The 18,758-nt window shown below is 48.1% G+C and overlaps 1 protein-coding gene across 4 annotated transcripts in view; it reads left to right on the top strand.

Moving 5' to 3' along the window:
• The window catches only part of KCNQ1 (potassium voltage-gated channel subfamily Q member 1), a 321,709-nt gene that overhangs the window by 116,357 nt on the left and 186,594 nt on the right, over positions 1–18,758 (top strand). The gene's annotated exons all lie outside the window — the stretch shown is intronic.

Raw genomic sequence — 18,758 nt, 5'->3', positions numbered from 1 at the left:
CACACCAATTTTAGGATTGTTTCTTCTATTTTTGTGAATAATGTCTTTGGTATTTTGATGGGGATTGTGCTTAATATGTGGATGGCTTGGAGTAGGATGGCCATTTTAACGGTATTAAGTCTTCTGATCCTGAACATAGGATGTCTTCCCATTTGTTTGTGTGTGTGTTTTTTTTTTTTTTTTCAGCAAAGGTATGTAGGTTTCTTTGTATAGACCTTTTACTTCTTTGGTTAAATTTATTCCTATTTTCATTTTTTACACAATTTGGAACGGGACAGTTTTATTTCTCAGATGCTTCCTCATTAGTGTGAAGGAATGCGATTGATTTTTGTATGTTGATTTTTGTATCCTGCCACGTTGATGAAATCACTGATCAATTGCACTGTTTTTTGACTAATTCTTTGGGATTTCCTATATACCAGCAATAATGACAATTTTACGTCTTCCTTTCCAATTCGGATTCCTTTTGTTTCTTTGTCTTGCCTGATTGCTCTAGTTGGGACTTCTAGTACTTTACTGGATAGGAGTCGTGAGAGTGGGCATCCTTGCTTTGTTCCTGGCCTCAAGGGATACGCTTTCAATTTGTCTCCATTGAGTATAATGTTAGCTGTGGGTTTGTCTTGTGTGGCCTTTATTGTATTGTATGTTCCTTCTAAACCCAGTCTGTTAAGGATGTTTATCATGAAAGGATGTTGCACCTTGTCAAATGCACCTATGGAGATGGTCGTGCGACTTTTATCTTCCATTTAATTGCTGGGTGACATAGGATGTTTATTGATTTGTGTACGTTGAACCATGCTTGCATCCCAAGGGGTAAAATCTCACTTGGTCACAGTGTTTAATGTTTTTAACGTGTTCTTGAATTCGATTTGTTAATAGTTTGTTGAGAACTTTTGCATCTATATTCATCAGAGATATTAGTCTATAGTTTTCTTTGGATGTGATGTCTTTATCTGGTTTTGGTCCCAAGGTAACACTGGCCGTGTAGAATGAGTTTGCAAATGTACCCTCCTCCACATTCACTCCCTCTTGTCCCCGTGGTTTTGGATGACAAATGCACCACCATTCAAATCAGTGTTTCTCTGGAATTAGTGTGCCAGTTTTCTCCTCCGGTAAGATTTTGTCTTTAGTTTTCAGCAGTTTATAATGTGTCCTGGCATACGTTTGTTTGGATTTATGCTCTGTATTCACTTGGCTTCTTGAATCTGGAGGAATGTATCTTTCACCAAATTTAGGGAGTTTTCAACCGTTATTTCTTTGAGAATAATTTTTGTCTCACTTTCTCCTCCCCTTTGGGACTCCAAGGACAGAAATGGTAGCTCTTTTGTTATTGTCAAACAGGTCCCTGAGATTTTGCTTTTTATTCTCAGTCAATTTTCTGTTATTCAGATCGAGTCAATTCTATCGATCTAGCCCTAGCCCCAAGTTCACTGATTGTATCCTCTGTCATCCCTACTCCACACTGGAGTCCCCTCAGTGAGGTTGATTTTGTTATTGTATTTTTCAATATTTATATTTTAATAGCTTCTATTTCTTTGCTGTGATCTTCGGGGTTGTTTTTTTTTTTTTTCGTTTGTGTCAACAAAATTTGTAATTGCTTCTTAAAGCACTTTTATAATGATGTCTTTAAACCTTCTCCAGTAATTCTGACACTTGACTTGTTTTGGTGACAGCATTTCTTGACTATCTCTTTTCCTTCATGTTGTGACTATCTTGATTCTTGGCATGACAAGTGATTTTTGTTTGTACCCTGAAAATTTTAGAGATTATATTATGAGACTCTGGATCATACATACATATGTGCATGTGTATGAAAACAGCTATTTTTTGCAGACTGTTCCCCTGTTGAGGTGTAGCAAGAGGGCCAGGTAAACACGAATGTTGAGCCTCCCCCCGGGACCTCCCACCCAATCCCACTGCAGAAAACGTAAGGCACTGCCTTTCGCTACTTCATTATAAGGGGGTGAATAAAAGTTCGGTTCCCTTTTGCCCGCAAACACCTTCTCGCCAGCTCACACTGTCACGTTGCCTGGGTGACACATAAGATGGGCTCCCTAATGGATCCCCTGACACCAGAACAGGGCGAGGCATTAAGCAGACTGCCGCACAGCTTCGTCACGTGGGCACGTGACTTCATTCGGCAATAGCAGTTCAACACTCCACTCTTCACATTGACAAAACGAGGCAGAGAATCAACAGGGACACAGCAGACACGAATACTGTTATTTTACTCTTGAATTGTCTGTCATTGCCGAATTGCCTAGTCCATTCTGTCAGCTCTGGCTTAATGGATTTTAGGACTCCGTTAGCTGCATATATGATTTTTATTTCTTTATAACTTTCACAGTACGTGACTTTTATTTCTTGCCGATGAAGTGACCCTTTTATCATTATAAACGTCCCTTGTTGGCTCCAGCAAGAGTTTGTTTTTAAAAAGCCAGTTTTGCCTGGGGCGCCTGGGTGGCTCAGTTGGTTAAGCGCCTGACTTTGGCTCAGGTCACGATCTCCCAGTTCATGGGTTCTAGCCCCGCGTCGGGTTCTGACAGCTCAGAGCCTGGAGCCTGCTTCAGATTCTGTGTCTCCTTCTCTCTCGGTTCCTCCCCTGCTCACGCTCTGTCTCTCTCTCTCTCAAAAATAAATAAAGATTAAAAAAAAATTTTAAGTCAGTTTTGTCTGACATTTAGTAGCAACCCCGGCTTTCTCGTGTTTAATGGTTGCATGTCATTTTTCTCCATCCGTTTACTTTGAACCTATTTGTGTCTTTGAACATATAATGTATCTATTGTAGGCAGTATATACTTGGTTCCTGTTCCAGGCAGTCTGGCCATCTCTGCTTCTTTATTGAGAGTTTAATCCGCTTATAGTTAATATAATTACCGATATAGTAGGACTTACATCTGCCACTTGCTACTTGTCTTCTGTATGTGTCCTGTCTCCTTTATTCCACTCTTCCTCCCTACTGCCTCCTGTTGTATTGAACAGATATGTTTTAGGGAGCCAGTCTAAGTCCTTTGCTAGGATCTTTGTCCTGTTTTCAAGTTGTTTTCTTAGCAGTACAGCCTGGGGATTATAGTAAGCATCTCAACTGGAAACCACCTGCTTCAGGTCAATACTGAATATGTCTTCAAATGTCTTTGTCTGGCCCTCCCTCCTCTCCCATTCGGGACTCGAAGTGTACAGACGTTGCTACTCCTAATGCGTCCAACAGGCTTCAGGCTGCGTTTGGTTTTTCTTTTATGTTCTTCGGGACGAGCCATCTTTCCCAATCTATCTTCAGGTTTATTGATCCTTTCTCTCTCCTACCAGCACACCTCTGCTGTGCAGCCCCTCTGGGTTTTCATCTAAGTTACTGTACCGCGCAGCCCCACAACTTCCATTTGGTTTGTTTCATAAACCGTTATCTATTCATTGATAGCCTCCATCTGATGAGTCCCTGCCATCACCCTTCCCTCAGATTCTTCACATGTGGTTTCTTTTCATCTTTTGACCGTGTTTATGATGGCTGCTTTGAAGTGTTGGCCTGTGAAGGCCAACATGTTAGTGCCCCACCCCCAAGATCACTTCTGTTGACTGCTCATTCCTGCTTAAGGGTTACACTCCTGGTTTCTTTGTATGTCTTACAATTTTTCGTTAAATTTTTTCATTTTTCCATGATTATAGGAACTCCGGATTCTGCTTCTCTCCCCCGCCCCCCTAATCTGGGGTGATTATGCTGCTGGGTCTCCTGTAGGCTTGTTTACTCCCAGCCTTCAGAAATTCTGCAGCTCGTGACCTCCTGCAACACATAGTCACTGGTATCTCTGCTTGGGTTTTTTTTTCTTTCTTTCTTTCCTTAATGTGCTTTTTTTTAAGCCTGGCTTTCTTCATGTCACCCCTGGATCAGCATAGCCCAGCGGTCAGGCCGCGATTGGTCAGAAGCGTTGTTCGAGCCACCGGAGCCAATGAGGCGCCCCTCCGTTCGCTGAGGTGATCTGCGTGTGAGTTGAGACATTCAAAGTTCAGGCAGTTTACAAGTCTTTCATGGTGGCTCCTCTGCGCCCGCATGGAGCCCCACGGTCAGCCAGGGATAAGCAGATAACAGGTGTCCTCGCTCGTCTCTCTTGAGGGTGCGTGCCATCTGCCAGATCTCAGGAATCCCTTGAAAAATTCTTGCGGGGCCATAGCTTGTCCCAACCAGCACTGCAGCCTCTGGTAGTTGTGGAATCAGCATTCCCCAGTTATCTACCAATTTGCCCCTGGGATCACTGTGCTTGGACGTGGTCCGTGGGGTCTCCCACGAGGCTCCCAGTCCAGCTGGCCCTCTCTGTTGGCACAAAGACCGAAGATCCTCGAGGCCACTGCGCCACTGAGCTGGGGGCCGGAGGAGGGGGCGGGGGGGGGGGGGCTTGGGAGCAGCCCCGAGTGAAATTGCCACAGGCCGTGCTGTTCTTACTGAGGTTCAAGAGCTCTTTCTTGAATAAGCACTCTTCAACCTGACGTGTGCCTTCGGTTCATTTCTGGAGTCCTTATGCGGTTGTTTCTGACAATTTTGTCCAGTTCTACCGTTGCCTTTTAGGGACAAATTTTGTCCGAGTCCCCATTGCACATTTCCAGAGGTGTGCTACATGTCACCAATTTAATGTAGTTTAACTTTTCTTTGTTAAACTCGAGGTTTTTTTGTTAAGCCTCAGAGGTTTCTGAAGCTGGGAGACGTGGGTAGTTTCTGGAAGGCGGCCTTGCTCACCATCCTGCGGCCAGCATCTTGGTCGTTTCTAGCATTCTGTAATTGCAGGTAATGGCGCCCTTTGCACGTCGTTGGAGGTGTATCCTTAAGGTAAATTCCGAGAAGTGGGATCATTAGGTTGGAATACAAATGTGCGTTCAGATTGGTTAGATGTTGCTGAACCCCCCAGCACAGGGATCGTGCCATTTTGCACTCCCAGCAGCAGTGGGAGGCTGTTCCCTTGTGGCTTCACCAAAGGAGTAGGGCATTGATACTGAATTTGTATCCCTCCGATAGATAACACATGGTATCTTCAGTCAGCTGTAGCTTTCGTCCTTCGCGTTACCGGTGAAACCGTGATCTTTTCCTAAGCGTAAGGGCCATTTTCACCTATTTCCCGAACTGTTCATATATTTTGCCTATTTTTCTACGACCACGTTGGCTCTTTACTCCTTCCAGTTTTAGGTTTGGTGTGGATCACTGCCATCAGCCTTCTGTCGGTGACACACGTTGCAAAGATTTCCTTCCATTTTGTCATCTTTTAATTTGGCTTCAGGTTTTTTTTTTTTTTCCTATGCAAAGGTTTGTCTCAATGTACTTGTAATCAAATGCAGATTTTTAGAGGGAGGAAGCTCTTCTACCAGGCTTGGTTTATAGAGGAATTCATGGTGTCATTCTAGTTTTTGGGCAGTTTGATCAAGGAGGCGTCCATCCGTTTGTATCTTCGCGAGTTTCTAACAGGAAGGATAGGTTGATAAATTCTTACGCATCATCACGTTTGGTCTTAAACCTATTCGTATGGGGAAATACGTGAAGTTTTTGTACCAGCCTTCACAAATAATGTTGGTCTTTTATTTCCGTGTTCCACTTTTATCAGGTTTATATTTCAATGTTACACTTGCTTATAAAAAGTATTCGGAAGCTTTCCTTCATTTTCTGTGCTCTGAAACAATATACGTAGTACTAAGGCTCCAGTCTCTAAAAGGTTTTGGGAGAATTCCCCTGTGAAACTTTCTTTCACAAGGGAAAGATGTGGCACTTTCTTTCAAGGCAGTTCCTTGGTATTTTTTTTTCTTTTTTCTTTCTTTTTTGAAAATCAGTGTGCGTAAGCTTTCTATTTCTGCTGAGATCAATTTTAGATAAACTGTATTTTGCAAGGAAGTTATCCATTTCATCTGAGTTTTGCAAATTCTTTGCATAGAAGTGTACCAAGAAGTCTATCATTTGAAAAATGTCCTTCACAGCACTTTCTCTGGTTTGTTTTGTATGTTCTGCTCTCTTTTATCCCTAATTCAATAGTAGTTGGCCTATTTTTTCTCATGGAACCAGGATCTTTATTATATTAATTTGCTCTATTATTTTAGTGTTTTCTGCCTCATTAATTCCTTTTATCTTTGTTACTTCCTTCCTTGTGCTTTCTGTTGACTTACTGTCCTTTTTTTCCCTGGCTTTTTCGGTGGTAGTGTGTGTATTTTTATTTTTACTGATCTTTGTGTTTACGCCAATAAATGTGTGCTCAAAAAAGGACATTCGCTATGGTCATGGTGTCGTGTTATTTATATGTGCATATACGTATATAATATATATATTCACGAAAAACGTAACTTATGAATTACCTTCTTCAGATTTTTTATATCTTTCCTTGCTGTTCATTTAATGTGTCATATGAACGTGGAATGTTAGCCTCTCCCACATCTAATGTGTTTGTATTTCCCCCAGCATATCGGGTAGCTTCTATTTTATATACATGGTTGCTGGGGTGTTTACTAGAGAGTTTCACATAATTGTTATAACTTCATCAAGACATACAGCTTTTAGTATTAAAAGTATCCTTACAGGTCTTGTTTAATGATTTTCTTTTTTTAGCATCAATGATGCTTTCATCGATACCGGAGTCACGCCCCCTGCCCTGTTGGTGTTTACGTTTACCTGATAAATCTTGACCCATTCCTGTATTTTTTCAGCCATTTCAGTCACCGAATTTTAGATGTCTTTTTTTTTTTAACTGCATAGAGTGGGGTTTTGCTTTCTGAGCCAATCTAAATAGATTTTTCTTTTGAGAGGCATGTTTTTTACTGTCACTTATTAGTAGAACTGATGCATTTGTATTATCTCCTATTGAAATTATCTCCTGTGTTCTGTCATACTGATTTCGTTGCTCTGTTCTGTGTGTGTGCTCTGCTTTTTCATTAATCACTTGGGGGTTTAAGAACGTTTACATATGCTTTTCCCTAGCGGTTTCCTTTGCATTACTGGTTTCCTTCTGGCTTAATACCCCTTTTTCTCACTCGGCCCTATATTGTTTGATGTGCCGTTTTAACTGTATCTCTGGATTCCTATCTGTGATGTTTCCAAGTCCTACTATCTGTACCCTACATCGGGTACATACTGTCTACTCTCTCCTTGTCCTCTCAGACTGGTATTCTTCCTCTTGTGTCAGAACACAGGACGTTCACGTTATCTTCCAGCCAAGACTCTATCTGGGTCCCCATCCAAAGTGAAATACACAAAGCGTTCACCGTCCCCTCTCTTGCCACAGCCTGTCCATTCTCCCAGTGGTTGCACGTCGCTCCCCCTCTGGTGTGAGTCCCTGCGCCAGGACGCCGTGTGCAACATCCATACACACGTACGACAGGTTCTCCGTCACCCTGATATAGGAAGGTCAGCCTGGCTGAATGTGGGATCCTTGGCTTCCACTGGCTTAAGGTTTCTGAAACTGCCGTCCCACCATTGGTGGGAAGTCTCTCACCAGCATGCTTCTCTCGCCTTTGTAAATTACTTCATCTTTCTGCTCGGAGGCCATCTCCTTTATTTGCAAAGTCTTACAGTTTTACTAGAAAATGTCTCAGGATCGATTATTCTAGATAAACTCCCTGCTACCCACGTGGTACCAGAAGTGCAAGAGTTAGATTTTACTATTTACAGGAATTTTTGTTAGGTAAGGGCTTAAGTACGTTTTCTGTTGTATTATTTTTATTTTCTTCCTCAGAGACATCCAGTGATCTGCATTTGGGGCCGCCCTTAACCATACTCACCGTTGTTTTTGTTACTTTCTTTACGTCTCTGCTTCGTTGAAGTCTTCTGCACCCCCCCTTTTTTTTTAATGCAGTAATAGTCACATAACTTGAATTAATTACTTTCAAGTCCAACAATTCAGTGGCATTTAGCAGATTCACAATGTTGTCTTTGTCACTTATGGCGTATCAAGCAATTGATTGCCAGATCCAAGGTCATGTGACTTACCGCTGTGTCTTCTAAGACATTTATGGTTTTTAGTTCTTATACCTGCATATTTAGCTCTCGTATATGGTGTGAGGAAGGGGTCCGACTTCATTCTTGTGCCTGGGCTGTCCAGTTGTCCCAGCACCATTTGTTGAGGAGACTACTCTTTCCCATTGAATAGTCTTGACACCCTGCTGGAAATCAGTTGAACATATATGTGAAGGTTTATTGCTATGTTCTGTTTTATTCCGTTGGTTTCTACGTCTGTCCTTACGTCAGCAGCACTTTCTTTTGAGCACTGTAGCTCTGTGTAGGTTTTGAAGTTGGAAAGTGTGAGTCTTCCAACTTTCTTTTTCAACACCAGTTTAGTAAGTCAGGGCTCCCTGCAATTCCATAAACATTACGGGAACACTTTCTCCATCTCTGCTTAAAAAGATAGGGGGGCCATTAAACTTTGATAGGGAATACACTGAATCTATAGATCATAGAATAATACTGTTATCTTAACAGTACTGTCTTCCAATCCATGAACATGGATGCTGTTATAAATGAAACTTCAAGTTTTCCTCCTCAGGTTGTTCACTGCCTGTATAGAAACAAATGATTCATTGTGGGTTGACTGTGTGCCCTGCAACTTTGCTGAACATATTTAGTAGCTCTAGTAGATGGTTTTCTTTTATTTTTTCTTCTTTTGAGGATTTTTTGGCATTTTCTAGATGTAGGATTATGTCATCTATGAATAAAAGTAATTTTGCTTCTTCCTTTCCAACATGGGTGTCATTTATTATTATTATTATTATTATTATTATTATTATTATTATTATTTTGCCTAACTGCTATGGCTGAAACTTCCAGCCCATTAGAGAAAAGCAGTGGTAAAAACAGGCATTCTTGTCCAATTCTTGATTTGAGGGGGAAAGTTTTCAGTCTTTTCACCAGTGAGTATGATGTTAGCTGTGGGTTTTCCATAAATGTTCTTTATCATATTCAGGAAGTTATCTTCTATTCCTATTTCCCTAAGAATTTTTATTCTGAAAGATCGTTGGACACTGACTTCTGCCATTGAGGTGCTCATGTGGGGTTTTTTCCTCTTCCTAATAACGTGATGTATGACATTGATTTTTCTTATGTTGAACCACCCTTCCATTCCTGAGTTAAGTCCCACTTGGTCATGGTATATAATCTTTTTAATACGCTGCTGGATTTGGCTTACTAGTATTTTGTTGAGGGGTTTTGCATCTATAAAGATATCGGTATCTAGCTTTCTTGTGTTGTATTTGTTTGGCTTTGACATCAGGGTAATACTAACTTTACAGGATGTATAGCCAAGTGTCCTCCCCCCCCACACACACCGTGACCTCCTCTTTTTTGTTAGAGTTTGATTGGTTTTAATTCCTCCTTAAATGTTTGGTGTCATCATTCACCACTGAACTCATCAGTTCCTAGAGTTTCTTACTTAGGAGTTTGTTGACAACTGATTCAAGCATTTTCCCTGATACCGATCTGATCAGAATTTGTTTGTTCTTGAGTCAGTTTTTGTAGTTTGTGTGTTTCTAAGAATCTGTCCATTTCATCCAAGTTATATAATTTGTTGAAGTATGACTGTGCATGGTGTTGTCTTCTAATCCTTTTTATTTCTGTAAGGCTATGTGTAACATCCCACTTTCATTTACTATTTTATTTATGTTCACGGTCTCGAATTCTTTCTTAGTCATTCTAGAATGCTAGAAGTCTGTCAGTTTGGTTGATCCTTTCAAACTCAGCCAACTTTTTATTCTGTTGATTCTGCTGTTTTTCTGTCTTCTTGCACCTCTCACCAGTGTCATGTTTATTATTTACTTCTTTCCTTCTAACTTTGGGTTTACTTTACTTTTTCTAGTTCTTTAAGCTATAAAGTTAGGTTGGTGAAGATCTTTTTTCTATCTTAAAGGGGAAATTTGCAGGTATAATTTTCTCTGAGCACTGCTTTCATTGCACCCATGTTTGGGTATGTTATATTTTCATTTTCATTCATCTCAAAGTATTTTCTAATTTCCCTGATGACATCTCCTTTGACCCGTTAATTTAAAGAGTGTCTGCTTAATTTCTACCCATTTGTTACTTTTCAAGTTTTCCTTCTATTATTGATTTCTAGCCTCCTCCCATGTTGGTTAGAGAAGATACTCTGTATGACTTCAGCTGTTAAAATGTACCGAGACTGCTTTGTGGCCTAGCATGCAATCTATCTTGGAGACTCTCCCATGTGAACATGAGAACGTGAGAAGAACATATATTCTGCTGTTGTTGGGTCAAGTGTCCTCTAGATGTTTGTTAAGTCCCATGGGTTTGTAGTGTTGTCCGTATCTTCTCTTTCCTTGTTGATCTTCTGTCTGGCTGTTCTATGCATTATGGAGTGTGAGGTATTGAAGTCCCCAACAATAATTGCAGAACTGTCAGCATCTTCCCCAAATTCTGTCAATGCTTGCTTCATATGTATTGGGGCTCTGTTCTTTGAAGTACATATATTCGTAATTGCTATGTCTTCTTGACCAATTGACTCCTTCCTCAATATATAATGTCCTCCTTTGTCTCCATTAACCATTACTTAAAGTCTATTTTCCTTGGCATTAGGATACCCACTCCACGTCTCTGTTGGATACTGTTTGCATAGAATATAATATCCCATTCTTTCACTTCCAATCTGTTGGTCTCTTTAGATCTAAAACGAATGTCTTGTAGACAGTGTAAGCATGTAGAATTTCTTTTTATCCATTCTGCCAGTCTCTGTCTTTTGATTGAAGAATGTAATCCATTTACACATAATGTAACTCCTGATCAGGAAGGACTGCCAGTTTGCTGGGGTTTTTTGTATGCCTTATACCTTTTTTGTTTCTCATTCCTCTTTTACTGCCTTTTGTGTTTAACTGATTTGGGGTAGTTTACAATTATTCTCTTCTCAATCCTGCCATGTATATTTAGATGCTTTCTCAGTAGATACCATGAGGACTACACTAAACATCCTAAATTCATAAAGCTCTAGTTTCAACTGATACCAACTTGGCTTCAACAGCATATAACACACGGCTTCTGTACAGCTTCATCACCCTGTTGTGATTGTCACAAATTATATTGTTATGCGTTATGTTCCCAATAACGTAGATGTGTAGTTCCTGTTTTATGTATTTGTTTTGTAAGTCACATAGGAAAAAAAGAATTACGAACTAAAAGTATGATGATATTGGCTGTTATGTTCACCCATGCAGTTCCCTTTTCCAGAATTCTTTTGTTGTACAGCTTTGAGTTACCGTCTAGTGTCCTCTCACTTCAGCCTGAAGAACTTTCTTTAGCATTTTCTGTAGGGCAGGTCTACTAGTGCTGACCTCCCTCAGCCTTAGTTTCTCTGGGAATATCTTAATTTTCCCTTGTTTATTTCTATTTATTTATTTTTTAGACAGCATGTGGGAGCAAGGGGGAGGGGCAGAGGGAGAGAGAGAATCCCAAGCAGGCTCCACATTCAGCACAGAGCCCAATGCAAGGCTGAGTCCCAAGAACTATGAGATCATGACGTGAGCCGAAATCAAGAGTCAGACACTCAATCAACTGAGACACCCAGGTGCCCCCCCTTCATTGTTTTATTTTACTTTATTTTACTTTATATTTTATTTAATTTTAATCTTATTATAATTCCAGTACAGTTAACATAACCGTGTTCAAGTGTACAAGACAGTGTCCCCTCATTGTTGAAAGGTAATTTTACAAGATATAGAATCCTCAACTCCTTTTTCTCTCACCGCTTGAAAAGTGTCATCCCACTCCCTTCTGGCCTCCATGCTTCCTGAGGGGACATCTGACGTTGACCTTATTGTGTGTTTCCATACACGATACATCATCTCTCACTCTTTTCGTGGTTCTTTGTCTTTTAGCAGTTTGGTTATGACGTGCTCACTCTCACCTCTCCTTCCAGGAGTCTCATGATGGATATTTTCGTATGCTTGATGGTGTCTCACAGGTCCTTAGGGTCCGTTCCTTATTCCTTCACATTTTTTCCTTCTGTTCCTTAGACTGGATACTTTCAACTGACCTATCTTTGTCTTCGCTGACTCTTCCGTCTGTTCAAACAGGCTAGTGAAACCCTGTACCGCGTTTTTCATGTCAGCCATTATGCTTTGCAGTTCCAGAATTTGTTTCATTTTTTTATACTTTATCTTCATTTACATTAGGTATTTGTTCATGTGTTGTTCTCCTGGTTCCCTTGACTTCTGTCTGTGATTTCTTTTAGTTCTTTGAGCCTTTCTAAGAAAGTGGATTAAAAGCCTGTCTAGTATGTTTGATGTCTGTGCTTCCTCAGGAACACTAGCTGCTTGTCTTTTCTGTAAATGGGCCATACTCTGTTTCTTTACATGTTTCGTAACTTTTTGTTGAAAACTGGGTATTCTAAATATTATATGCAGCAATGCTAGATAGCAGATTCTTTCCCTTAAGATTTTCTTTTTTTTTTTTTTTTTTTTTTTGCCGTGGGCTGTAGCTGCTTAGTGACTTCTAACGCATTTTTGTGAGATCTGTAAACTCTGTTGTGTTTGGTCTCTGAAGTTCCTTTAGTTCGTGCCCAGTTTGTATTTTCACAAAGCTTTTCCTTGGTTTCCAGGGGTCAGAAAAACAGAGGGAGAACTGGGGACAGGGAGAAATAAAAGACTCTTCCTCCCATCTTTGCAGGTTTGCTTTGTGCGGGGGTACTTCTGCGTCCAAATGTCCAGGCTCTTCAACTCTGCCTTAGCCTTCACCTCTTGTTTGGGGCGAGGGCAGAGCTCAGCCGGCAGCGAAAGCTTGGCATGTTCTCGGGACTCTCCAAAGCATGCGTCCTGCCCTGGGCGTGAGCTTGGATTTTCTCAATCTCTCAGTAGCCACGGTGCTTTCTGAGCGGCCTGATTTCCAAAAGACACTGTTTTGTCCAGCTTTGCCCCCAGGCTTTCTATGCTCTGTTGTGTCCCTCAACTGTAACCTGTCCCGGTGGCTGAAAGTTGCTGGACTCCCTCCGCCCACTCTCACTACTCTGTTCCTTCCAGAACCGAGGATCAGGGCCCCCGACACTGGGAATGTGAACTTGCCCTCAAGATGCCACCGAGCCGGGGGCGGGGTGGGGGGAGGTTGGCAAGGGCAGGTGGAAACGCCACGGTTCGTCCCGCCCACTTCCAAGTCACCGCCTTCTGTGACTCTGCCACGTTGACTCTGGAAGGTTTTGCTTGACTTTCCAAGGCCTCCGAAGGGAAGGGTCCTTGAAGGTACACACTCCTCTATCCTTGCCGAGGCCTCTCAACGTTCCCGTTCTTGGCTGAGCGCCTTAGCCTTCACCTCCCGTGTCTGCGTCCACAGGCTCGCGACGGCGGGAGCACCACTCGAGGCGGGCTCGTCTGTCCACCCGCAGGAGACCCGAGGCCCTCGTGCGCGGACTCCTAGCGCGGCTGGAGGCACACTCGGGTCTGCTCTCATCGGCACGTCTTGGTCCCGTGCCCCGGCGGAGGGTCGGTTCAGAGGCCTGAAGGGAGCAGGGAGCCTCTGCTCCGCAGACCTGGCCGGACGTCGTCCGGACCTGTGCCTCCTTCTTAGGGCATCTGTCCGACCCGTCAACACGTCTTGTCGACTCCCTGGGCCGTGCCCACCCCGTGCCTCATCTCCTCTCCGGCCACCCTCCTGGTCCAGGCTGCTGCCCTGCCCTCTTCACCCCTCACTCCGTCTCCGGCCCTGCCTCCCACCCGCCCACCCCCCATTCTTCACACAGCCACCGAAGGGAATTCCTTAAATACGAAGTGGACCTTGCCGCTGTCCTGCTTAAAATGCTCCAGTGGCTTCCTGTCACAGTGTCTTGGGTCAGTTCCACCGGATACAGAGCCCAGTTCAGGAACCCTCACGCAGGACGCTTATTGAGGAGAGCTCCACGGTGGGCGGCCGGGGAGCTGCACAGAGCACCCAGAGCTGCCCCCACCAGCGGCTAAGGCGGCCGGGGGTGTCTGCCTGCCTGCCGGGGGCTGCCCCTCGCCGCCTCTGGCCCAGCCCGCGTGCAGCCGAGAGGGCCCCAGGGTCAGAGACGGTGCTCGCAAAAGCATGTGGCAGGTTTGGCGGGTCTGGAACGCGTGTGCTGAGGGCGCACGGGCGGGGCCCGGCGCTGCCCAAGCGTCCCGGGGAGCAGGGGCCCTGTGGCATTTGCCGCCGTGTCCCCTCTGGGAGGCTTGGTTGGGCCGCCCGACCCACACGGGGCTGAGTCGCTCCCGCAGCCAGATGAGGCCAGCCACGTGCCCCTCGGCATCTGGAACCGACTGGTCCTCAAGGAAGCGTCTTCCTCGCTTCTCCACGTTTTCTCCAATGACTGGAAATTCCTCACGCTTGACCACTTTGACTCCCGGGCCCGCCAAGAGGCCGGCAGCGTCGGAAGGGGGCCCGTGCGGCCATGCCGGCCCGACGTCCCCGTGCCTTTCCGTGCCCCGACGTGGGGTGCGTGGCTGCGCTCCCCTCGGGGCCCCCTTGCCCTCTCCCAGTCCCCCCCAGCCCTCCTGCCGCCAGCGGGGTCGGGGTGGGGGAGCCGGGCCGAGTTGATTTCTGACATGGGTTGTTAACATGATTTTGACGTGGAGCCTCCCCCGCACAACGTCCCCCACCCCCGGCTCTGAGGTGGCTCTGACTGTCCAGGCTCCGGCCTGGGGAGCCGTGGGGAGCCTCTCGGCCCCGGCTCTGGCCTGGCTGGGAGGCGGCCTGGGAAGGGACCTGTGTTTCTCAAGCCCGCGCCCTCGGGGCCTGGGGGTGGGGCCCGAGCAGATGTCTGGAGTTGGTAGCCAGGGCCTGGAGCCGGATGCTGAGAACGAGGCCTGCAACTCATTTCCCCATTAAACATTCTGAGAACATCTGCACCGGCTTCCAAGTCTTCTCCCTCACTAATTGCCGTGATTATTGTGTGAAGTGAGGAGCTGGCATGTTTCCGTGCTGTGGTGAGGAAGGTGAAAACATCGCTCTTAATTAGATTAAAAACATTTTTTTCTCCCTCTGTAATTTTGCCTTGAAAATCAAGGCCACTTTTTTGTTTTCTTCATCCAAAGACCTCCAGAAACTTTCCTCCCCACCTCTCCAGAGGTTTCTTGGGAATGTCCTGTGAGCTCAACTCTTGGAGAAGACAGTGCTCAGCCCAGATTCCATTGTATATTAACGTTTCCCGGGGCCGCTCTCGCTGCCGGGAACCGTCCCCCTGAAACCGTGTCTGGGGAGGCTCGGACAGTGACTTCCCGGAGCACGGAGACCCCAGAGGGTCGCAGGGTTGTGTGGGTGGTGGTGCTGCTCCCTTTCTGCCAGCCCTGGCCTGGCCTCCCCGGCGCCCCCGCTCTGCAGACCCCACCCTTGGGCGCACACACGTCTCTGGTCCCTGTCGGAGCTGAGTGTGCTGGGGCCTGCAGGCTCTGCGGGGAGGGGGGCCGCTGGGGAGGGTCCTCGGCGCCCTCCACGCCGGGCCTGTGGGAAGCCCGGGGTCCCTGGGGCTGGCCGGGGCTGCCAAGGCCGCCCCCGTCTCCCACACCGCCGCCATGACACGTCCACGCACGTGTCCTCGACTGGACAGGAAACCCGGCCCGTTCCACCGTCAGGGACACCCGTCCTCTCCCACCGAAGGGGTGGAGAGACGGGGCTCGCACCCCAGCGGGAGAGAGCCAGCCACCAGCTTGCGGGAGCCCCTTCCCAAGGGGTCCCCAGGCCCGCCTTCGTCCCCTCTGCCCAGGGCCTCCCAAGTTCTCCTGTGATCTGGACTCCCCAGATCCACCCCTTGGGGCCCACGCCTCACCCCTGTCGGTCACACACATTCCTGAGGACTCTGTCGGTAACAAACGATGGAACCCCAAACTCAACGGAGCTGAAGCACAAAAGGGACATTTTCTGGCTCGTACATCTGGACCCAGCTGTTTCAGACACAGCTGGACCCCGGGGCTGGGATGATCGGCCTTGCTCGTTCCCACTCTCCCCCACCCGCCCTGCTCCCTCTGTGCTCTGGCCCCTGGGACGGGTTGGCCTCGGGCAGCCACTTCCCAGGGGGACAAGATGGCCGCCAGCTCAGCAAACCCAGCAGACAGAGGCCGTCTCTTTCCCCGTGCTTCCTGCCAGGGTCTGGGCCCAACGAGAGCCAGGGTACAGGCCATCCTCAGGCTTGCCTCTGAAGGCCAAGACCTGGGCCACAGGCCCCCTCTGGGGACAGCCAGTGGGCACCCGGGAGCGGGGAAGGGGCCGCTCCCTAAGGGAAGATTCGAGAAGCTGTTCCCAAAGCCGGGCCTGGCTGCCGGGCAGGCGAAAACAACAGGTGTCCACTCAAGCAAGGTATTTTCCTAGCGGGACCGGGTGCCAGCTGTGAATATACATTTTCGCTCCGCTCCTCGCCCGTTCCTGGCAGCTGTTGTGGGAACGGCTTTTACACTTTCTGCCCATGTCCCTTACTTCTCGCCTCTGAGTGGAGACACAGGTGGCGGCACGGCCGTGCTGGCTCGGGGTCTGTGAGCCGGGCACAGGCAGCTGGCACAGGCCCGGGGCCACGGCTCAGCGATGTCACGCAGGGCCTGGCTGCAGCTGTCCGGATGCCCTGGGGAGGGGGTGTGCGTTCACGGTGTAGATCTACAGGGCTTTGGCAAATCCGCCGGGGGGGGGGGGTGGATTTCGGGGGAGGGGGGTAGGGAGGGGGCTTGGACTGGGGAAGGACAGGGGCAGCTTGTGTCTACCCCTGTGGGACAAGCCGCCCCGGGAACGCGCCTGTGCCTGAGGCCTGGAGGGAAGACGGGAGGTGACAGGCGAGGTCCTGGCCCAGACCTGAGGGCCCGTGCAGGCGCGGGGGCGGGAGAGCTTTGGGGACCGAGGACTTGGGTTACACCTGGGAGATTATGCAGGATTTTAATCAGTCACGAGGCAGGGCGGGTGACTTTACCAGGCAGATTCTCCCCCGGGTGGAGGGCAGAGGGCGGGCGGGGGTGGGGGGGGCGGGGGTGGAGTGCTGGGGGAAGGGGAGGGGCTGGAGTCCGACTTGGTGCTGGAGGCCCGGCCTGGTCTGCGTGACCTGAGGCACAGTTTGTAGCCTCTCGGAACCTTCCTGCTCATCTAGATACAGAGATGGGAGCTGTGATCCCGTGGGGCTGCTGGGGCAGCAGAACGAGGTCATACCCGAGCATCAGATGGGGAGATGGGAGCCCCTCCCGCATCTCGGGGGAGCCAGGCATGCCCCCGAGTCGGGGTTCAGCCGGCCTGGCCGTGTGGGTGAGGGGGCTGCGTGGGGTCAAAGGACACGAGACCTGGTGTGCGGCGGGGACCGGAGGCCTCGGGCACGCGTGTGGCCGGTTGGGGCTCCGGGTGGAGGATGGGGAGTGCGGGGCCGGGGGAGGGAGGGCAGGGCACGCACGCAGGGACACCCACAAAGTGCCGCCTCCCGCCGTGGGGAACGTGCCGCACGCCCAGAGTAAGACACACGGACACGAGAAGTTAGGAGACGAAAATCGCCCACCCGTCTCTTCACCCAAACACGGACACAGCTAGCATTTTGGTGTATTTCCTTCCAGTCTTTTTTCTGTGCCCGTATTTTTTTGTCAAGGAACTTTAAATCGCCCTCCTGAGCAGGGCTGCTGGCCGGGAAGGGAGCTGCTGCACTGCTGGGGGGAGGGTGAGCCTTGGCAGCCCGCATGGCCAGCTGTGCTGGTCGCCAAGCCAGAGGCTCTGCTCGCCATCCCAGACCTCCCATTTTCCTAGAAAACACAATTGTTCTGCCCTGAAAACTGAGGCCCAGATTCTGGCCTAGACCAGGCAAAGGCGGCCAAGGAATTAAAGCATCGGAGAACTGGGACGGTCTTAATGGAAGTATGACTTCACTGTCGCCGGGAGCAGGGCGCAGCCCTCTCCTCCCCAGGGTCCAGCCCTCCCGGGAGCCCGGGGTCCGGATGAGCTGCCCTGTGGGCTCCGCCCCGGGCCCAGCCAGGCCCGGCCGTCCCTTGTCTGTCCTCATCCCCGTCCCCTCGGAGGTAGGGGTTGCGAGCCTCTCGGGACCGGCACTTGCCCTCCCAGGGGCCCTCGCCTGAAGGGGGCAGTGTGTCGCTGTACCTGCGGAGGAACCGCTTCCCCTCCCCCCCAGCCGCTGCAGCTGGGGACCAGGGAGGTGGTCTAGGGCCCTGGCCCCTGCCTGCCCGTGGTGGGGGAGGCAGAGCCCGCAGTCTGTGACACAGAAACGGGGAGAGCAGCGCCCTCCCTTTCGGTTTGGAAAAACACACCTGTGGAACCCCTCGCTGCCCCTCGCTGCGGGGCCCCTGTGCTGTTCCCAGGATTAAACCAAACAGTGCACATTCTTCTCTGGCAGGCGCAGGCCCCACCCGCCCTGGACAGCCAACCGACGTGCGCATTTCAATTTCCTACAACACCAGGGCCGGGTGCTTCTCAGGGGTCAGGTGGCTCACCCTTGGCCCGCGGGGCTTTGGAGATGGCACTTGTCACCTCGGGTGCTCAGAAAGCAGCCCCGCTTTCCAGCCACCGTTGTGCTGCTCTCGCCTTCTGTATACAAGTGATGCAGACATGAAAATATGTATTTGTGTTCTTTTTCCTTTCCTTTTTTTTTTTTTTTTTTTTTTTGAAAGAACATTTGAATCCTGGACGAAGCTTCAGCCCTGTCACTTGACAACTGTATAATATAACCCAGGGCACTTGAATCTCAGCCCCGAGCCTCTGAGATGGGGCAGCCAGTGCTCTCGCCAGGTCCCAGGCCTGTGAGCCTCTGAATGTAGACACATTCTTCGAGGCTTACCGGTCACTTTCCTGTGCTCTCTGGGAATGTCACGGGCAGAGATCCCTTCACTCAGCCCTT

Source organism: Prionailurus viverrinus, chromosome D1 (assembly GCF_022837055.1).
Source record: "Prionailurus viverrinus isolate Anna chromosome D1, UM_Priviv_1.0, whole genome shotgun sequence".
NCBI lineage: Eukaryota > Metazoa > Chordata > Mammalia > Carnivora > Felidae > Prionailurus > Prionailurus viverrinus.
This window is presented reverse-complemented; position numbering and strand designations above follow the sequence as displayed.